We start from the raw sequence: 6,774 nt of genomic DNA, 5'->3' as shown, positions 1-6,774 counted from the left end.
ACAATTTACTTAATTCTATAAGGGATGGATCACGTTTACCAGCCAAAGGTTAGGATATTGCTCCGTGGGGCCGTTTTCAACTGAGAGCGGGGACCTCGGGACAAGAAATCGGCCTCAAAGTCCTAAAAAAGATAAAAAGAAAAAATAACCACGAAGGGATTCGAACCCTCAATCTTCTGATCCGAAGTCAGACGCCTTATCCATTAGGCCACGTGGTCCAGTTATTAAGTGCCCCCTTTGATGCACCAGAAGATGAGGCGAAGGAAAAGATGGTCTGGGTTGTTTCCATCAGTGGATGCCACATAATAATAAAAATAATAATGGTATTTGTTAAGCATTTACTATGTGCTAAACACTGTTCTACATCCTGCGGTAATAAAGGGATTATCCATTAGGCCACGAGGTCCGGCTGGTAGGCCCTCCCTTTGACGCACCGGAAGACGAGGTGAAGGAACAGATGGTCTGGGTTGTTTCCATCAGTGGATGCCACATAATAATAAAAATAATAATGGTATTTGTTAAGCATTTACTATGTGCTAAACACTGTTCTACATCCTGCGGTAATAAAGGGATTATCCATTAGGCCACGTGGTCCGGCTGGTAGGCCCTCTCTTTGACGCACCGGAAGACAAGGTGAAGGAACAGATGGTCTGGGTTGTCTCCATCAGTGGATTCCACATAATGATAATAATAATAATAATAATAATAATAATAATATTTGTTCAGCGTTTACTATGTGCTAAACACTGTTCTACATCCTGCGGTAATAAAGGGATTATCCATTAGGCCACGTGGTCCGGCTGCTAGGCCTTCTCTTTGACACACCAGAAGACAAGGCAAAGGAAAAGATGGCTTGGGTTGTCTCCATCAGTGGATTCCACATAACAATAATAATAATAATAATAATAATAATGGTATTTGTTCAGCGTTTACTATGTGCTAAGCACTGTTTTACATCCTGCGGTAATAAAGGGAGATGGAGATGGCAAAATTGGAGAATGTGGGCATCGATCCCACTACCTCTCGCATGCTAAGCGAGCGCTCTACCATCTGAGCTAATTCCCCACCCTCGCTCAAGCCTCCTGGGTCACAGGCTGAGGAGCCAAAATAGCTCAGTTTCAGAGAGGCAGAGACAGAATGTGACAGAGACATAAAGATAGAGAGATAAGGGGAGAGAGAGAGACAGAGACATAAAGAGAGAGGAGAGAAAGAGTGACAGAGACATAAAGATAGAGAGATAAGGGGAGAGAGAGAGAGACAGAGACATAAAGAGAGAGGAGAGAAAGAGTGACAGAGACATAAAGATAGAGAGATAAGGGGAGAGAGAGAGAGACAGAGACATAAAGAGAGAGGAGAGAAAGAGTGACAGAGACATAAAGATAGATAAGGGGAGAGAGACATAAAGAGAGAGAAGGGGAGAGAGAGAGTGACAGAGACATAAAGATAGAGAGATAAGGGGAGAGAGAGAGACAGAGACATAAAGAGAGAGAAAAAGAGTAACAGAGACATAAAGATAGATAAGGGGAGAGAGAGAGACAGAGACATAAAGATAGATAAGGGGAGAGAGCTAGAGACATAAAGAGAGAGAAGGAGAGAGAGAGAGTGACATAAAGAGAGAGGAGAGAGAGAGTGACAGAGACATAAAGATAGAGAGATAAGGGGAGAGAGAGACAGAGAGTGACAGAGACATAAAGATAGAGTGGTAAGGGGAGTGAGAGACGGAGAGAGAAGGAGAGAGAGACAGACAGTGACAGAGACATAAAGATAGAGAGGTAAGGGGAGTGAGAGACAGAGACATAAGGAGAGAGAAGGAGAGAGAGACAGACAGTGACAGAATCAGGAATCGGATCCTCTCCCGGGAAAAAGAAGTGGGAAAATTCATCCTCGACTTTGGCATGCTGAGAGTTGGGGAAAAAAGAATATGAGCAAAGGCTCCGTGGCTTAGCTGGTTAAAGCGCCTGTCTAGTAAACAGGAGATCCTGGGTTCAAATCCCAGCGGGGCCTGGGCACTTACATCCTTCCTTTTCTTTCTTATTTTAATTTTAATTTTATTTTTCACCCAGGGCGGTTAGGACCGTCAAGTGGAGATGCTGCTGCGCTTTTTCTCCCAGAACCTCGAACCACCGCCCCTCTTGAGACCGGTCTGAAGTTCGTCTCTCATTTTTGGACCTTCCCTTCGGAAAACTTTACTGCTAGGAAACCTTTTCCCCCAAGATGATAATAATAATAATATAATCAGATGACATTTATTAAGCGCTTACTATAGGCCAAGCACTTTTTAAGCGCTGGGGGGGGGGGGGGGGGGATACAAGGCGATCAGGTTGTCCCCCCGTGGGGCTCAGTCTCCATCCCCATTTGACAGATGAGGGAACTGAGGTACAGAGAAGTGACTTGTCCAAGGTCACTCGGCAGACAAGTGGCGAAGGCCGCTGATTTTTCTTCAGTTTTCTCCCTGCCGCATGTCTGCTGTGTAACTTTGGGCAAGTTACTTCACTTCTCTGGGCCTCATTTACCCCATCTGTAAAATGGGGATTAATAGTATGAGGACAGGGACCGAGTCCAACTTGACTACGTTGTATCTACCTCAGTGCTTAGAACGGTTCTTATTTTATTTGTACGTATTTATTCTATTTATTTTATTTTGTTAATATGCTTTGTTTTGTTGCCTGTCTCCCCCTTCTAGACTGTGAGCCCACTGTTGGGTAGGGACCGTCTCTAGATGTTCCCAAGCGCTTAGTCCAGTGCTCTGCACACAGTAAGTGCTCAATAAATACTATTGAATGAACGAATGAAGGCGGAATTAGAAGCCAGATCCTCTGACTGTCAAGCCTGGGCTTTTTCCATTAAGCCACGCTGCTTTTCTTCTTCAAAGATCCTTAGGCCCTTAAAATTTAGATAAAATACTCCCACTTTTAAGCAGAGTGGCGCAGCAGAAGCGTGCTAGGCCCAAAACCATAGGGACTGTCTCTATATGTTGCCAACTTGTACTTCCCAAGCGCTTAGTACAGTGCTCTGCACACAGTAAGTGCTCAATAAATACGATTGATTGATTGAATGATTGATTGATAACAGAGGTCGAAGGATCGAAACCTTCCTCTGCTACTAATCCTTTTTTGTTTTCAAAATCATCTGTTAAAGGGGGTCATCCATTCTACGCACTATTGGCTGTGGGTTTTTCATTCAATCGTATTTGTTGAGCGCTTACTGTGCGCAGAGCACTGGACTAGACGTTTAGAAAGTACAATTCGGCAACAGAGACAATCCCCACTGCGCCACTTGTCAGCTGGGTGACTCTGGGCGAGTCACTTCACTTCTCTGGGCCTCAGTTACCTCATCTGGAAATTGGGGGTGCATAACGATAATAATAATAATGATGGCATTTGTTAAGCGCTTACTATGCGCCCAGTACTCTAAGCGCTGGGGCAGGTACAAGGCTCACAATCTTTAACCTGCATTTTACAGAAGCAGGGTGGTTCAGTGGAAAGAGCCTGGGCTTTGGAGTCAGAGGTCATGGGTTCAGAATCCCGCTCCGCCAATTGCCAGCTGGGTGACTTTAGGCAACTCACTTCACTTCTCTGGGCCTCAGTTCCCTCATCTGTGAAATGGGGATGAACGCTGTGAGCCCCCCGTGGGACAACCTGATCACTTTGTAACCTCCCCAGCGCTTAGAACAGTGCTTTGCACATAATAAGCGCTAAATAAATGCCATTATTATTATTATTCTCGGAGCTTCAGTTACCTCATCTGTAAATTGGGGATGAAGACTGTAAGCCCCACGGGGGACAATCCTAATCTGTCCTAATCCTCCTCGACCTCTCAGCTGCCTTTGACACTGTGGACCACCCCCTTCTCCTCAACACGTTATCTGACCTTGGCTTCACAGACTCCGTCCTCTCCTGGTTCTCCTCTTACCTCTCTGGTCGTTCTTTCTCAGTCTCTTCTGCAGGCTCCTCCTCCCCCTCCCATCCTCTTACTGTGGGAGTTCCCCAAGGTTCAGTGCTTGGTCCCCTTCTGTTCTCAATCTACACTCACTCCCTTGGTGACCTCATTCGCTCCCACGGCTTCAACTATCACCTCTACGCTGATGACACCCAGATCTACATCTCTGCCCCTGCTCTCTCCCCCTCCCTCCAGGCTCGCATCTCCTCCTGCCTTCAGGACATCTCCATCTGGATGTCCGCCCGCCACCTGAAGCTCAACATGTCGAAGACTGAGCTCCTTGTCTTCCCTCCCAAACCTTGTCCTCTCCCTGACTTTCCCATCTCTGTTGACGGCACTACCATCCTTCCCGTCTCACAAGCCCGCAACCTTGGTGTCATCCTCGACTCCGCTCTCTCATTCACCCCTCACATCCAAGCCGTCACCAAAACCTGCCGGTCTCAGCTCCGCAACGTTGCCAAGATCCGCCCTTTCCTCTCCATCCAAACCGCTACCCTGCTCATTCAAGCTCTCATCCTATCCCGTCTGGACTACTGCACTAGCCTTCTCTCTGATCTCCCATCCTCGTGTCTCTCTCCACTTCAATCCATACTTCATGCTGCTGCCCGGATTATCTTTGTCCAGAAACGCTCTGGACATATCACCCCCCTCCTCAAAAACCTCCAATGGCTACCGATCAATCTGCGCATCAGGCAGAAACTCCTCACCCTGGGCTTCAAGGCTGTCCATCACCTCGCCCCCTCCTACCTCACCTCCCTTCTCTCCTTCTCCAGCCCAGCCCGCACCCTCCGCTCCTCCACCACTAATCTCCTCACTGTACCTCGCTCTCGCCTGTCCCGCCATCGACCCCCGGCCCACGTCCTCCCCCGGGCCTGGAATGCCCCCAATCCCTCTGCCCCTCCGCCAAGCTAGCTCTCTTCCTCCCTTCAAGGCCCTGCTGAGAGCTCACCTCCTCCAGGAGGCCTTCCAAGACTGAGCCCCTTCTTTCCTCTCCCCCTCGTCCCCCTCTCCATCCCCGTCTTACCTCCTTCCCTTCCCCACAGCACCTGTATATATGTATATATGGTTGTACATATTTATTACTCTGTTTATTTATTTATTTATTTTACTTGTACTTGTACTTTACTTATACATTTCTATCCTACTTATTTTATTTTGTTGGTATGTTTGGTTCTGTTCTCTGTCTCCCCCTTTTAGACTGTGAGCCCACTATCGGGTAGGGACTGTCTCTATGTGATGCCAATTTGTACTTCCCAAGCGCTTAGTACAGTGCTCTCCACATAGTAAGCGCTCAATAAATACGATTGATTGATTGATTGATTGATTGACAACCTGATCACCTTGTATCCCCCCAGCGCTTAGAACAGTGCTTGGCACATAGTAAGCGCTTAACAAATGCCATTATTATTATTATTATTATCTGTAAAATGGGGATGAGAATGTGAGCCCCATCAAATACCATTGAATGAACAAATGAATGGAAGTAGAAATACTTAAATAAGGGAAGGGGATGTAGCTCAGTGGTAGAGCGCATGCTTTGCATGTATGAGGCCCCGGGTTCGATCCCCGGCATCTCCAATGATTTTTTTCCAGTGACCAAAGGCCTAAAATTGAAGACTTCCCCCATAACTCGATTTTTCTTCTGTCCTTGCAAAGTATATTATGGTATTTGTTAACCGCTGCCTACGCGCCAGGCGCTGTGCTAAACGCTGGGATAGCTCTGCACACAGCTCCTGCTCAATAAATACAATTGATTCATGCACACAGCTCCTACTCAATATATACAATTGATTCATGCACACAGCTCCTGCTCAATAAATATAATTGATTGATTCAGGCACACAGCTCCTGCTCAATAAATACAATTGATTGATTCAGACACACAACTCCTGCTCAATAAATAAAATCGACTGATTCAGGCACACAGCTCCTGCTCAATAAATACAATTGATTCATGTACACAGCTTCTGCTCAATAAACACAATTGATTTATTCATGTACACAGCTCCTGCTCAATAAATACAACTGATTCATGAGGACAGCTCCTGCTCAATAAATACAATTGATTGATTCAGGCACACAGCTCCTGCTCAATGAATACAATTGATTCATTTATGCAAACAGCTCCTGCTCAATAAATACAATTGATTGATTCAGGCACACAGCTCCTGCTCAATAAATATTATTAATTGATCCATGCACACAGCTCCTGCTCAATAAATATAATTGATTCATGCACACAGCTCCTGCTCAATAAATATAATTGATTGATTAAGGCACACAGCTCCTGCTCAATAAATATAATTGATTGATTAAGGCACACAGCTCCTGCTCAATAAATAAAATTGATTGATTCAGGCACACAGCTCCTGCTCAATAAATGCAATTAATTGATTCAGACACACAACTCCTGCTCAATAAATACAATTGATTGATTCAGGCACACAGCTCCTGCTCAATAAATACAATTGATTGATTCCTAATTGATTCCTAATTCCTAATTCATAATCTATCTTTACTTCTGTTTACTCTGACCACTTGACACCTGTCCACATGTTTTGTTTTGTTGTCTGTCTCCCCCCTCTAGACTGTGAGCCCGTTGTTGGGTAGGGACGGTCTCTAGATGTTGCCGACTTCTACTTCCCAAGCGCTTAGTACAGTGCTCTGCACACAGGAAGCGCTCAATCAATACGATTGAATGACTGAATGAATGAATGAGTGTCTACTGTGTGCAGAGCACTGTACTAAGTGCTTGGGAGAGGACCAGAAAACCTGGGCTTGGGAGTCAGAAGGAACTGGGTTCTCATCCCGGCTGCTGTGTGACCTTGGGCAAGT

At 45.8% G+C, this 6,774-nt stretch overlaps 4 non-coding genes across 4 annotated transcripts; 2 read left to right on the top strand and 2 right to left on the bottom strand.

Moving 5' to 3' along the window:
* Nucleotides 1-145: 145 nt before the first annotated feature.
* Nucleotides 146-218, bottom strand: TRNAR-UCG. The gene has a single exon. It is a non-coding gene; the product is annotated as a tRNA-Arg (tRNA).
* Nucleotides 219-992: 774 nt separating this feature from the next.
* On the bottom strand, nucleotides 993-1,065 carry TRNAA-AGC. The gene has a single exon. It is a non-coding gene; the product is annotated as a tRNA-Ala (tRNA).
* An 865-nt stretch (nucleotides 1,066-1,930) lies between these two features.
* On the top strand, nucleotides 1,931-2,004 carry TRNAT-AGU. The gene has a single exon. It is a non-coding gene; the product is annotated as a tRNA-Thr (tRNA).
* A 3,441-nt stretch (nucleotides 2,005-5,445) lies between these two features.
* On the top strand, nucleotides 5,446-5,517 carry TRNAA-UGC. Its single transcript has one exon. It is a non-coding gene; the product is annotated as a tRNA-Ala (tRNA).
* Nucleotides 5,518-6,774: the final 1,257 nt, after the last annotated feature.

This window comes from Tachyglossus aculeatus, unplaced genomic scaffold (genome assembly GCF_015852505.1).
Source record: "Tachyglossus aculeatus isolate mTacAcu1 unplaced genomic scaffold, mTacAcu1.pri scaffold_101_arrow_ctg1, whole genome shotgun sequence".
Taxonomy (NCBI): Eukaryota; Metazoa; Chordata; class Mammalia; order Monotremata; family Tachyglossidae; genus Tachyglossus; species Tachyglossus aculeatus.
Note: the sequence above shows the minus strand (reverse complement) of the source record. Positions and strands in the feature narration are given on the sequence as shown.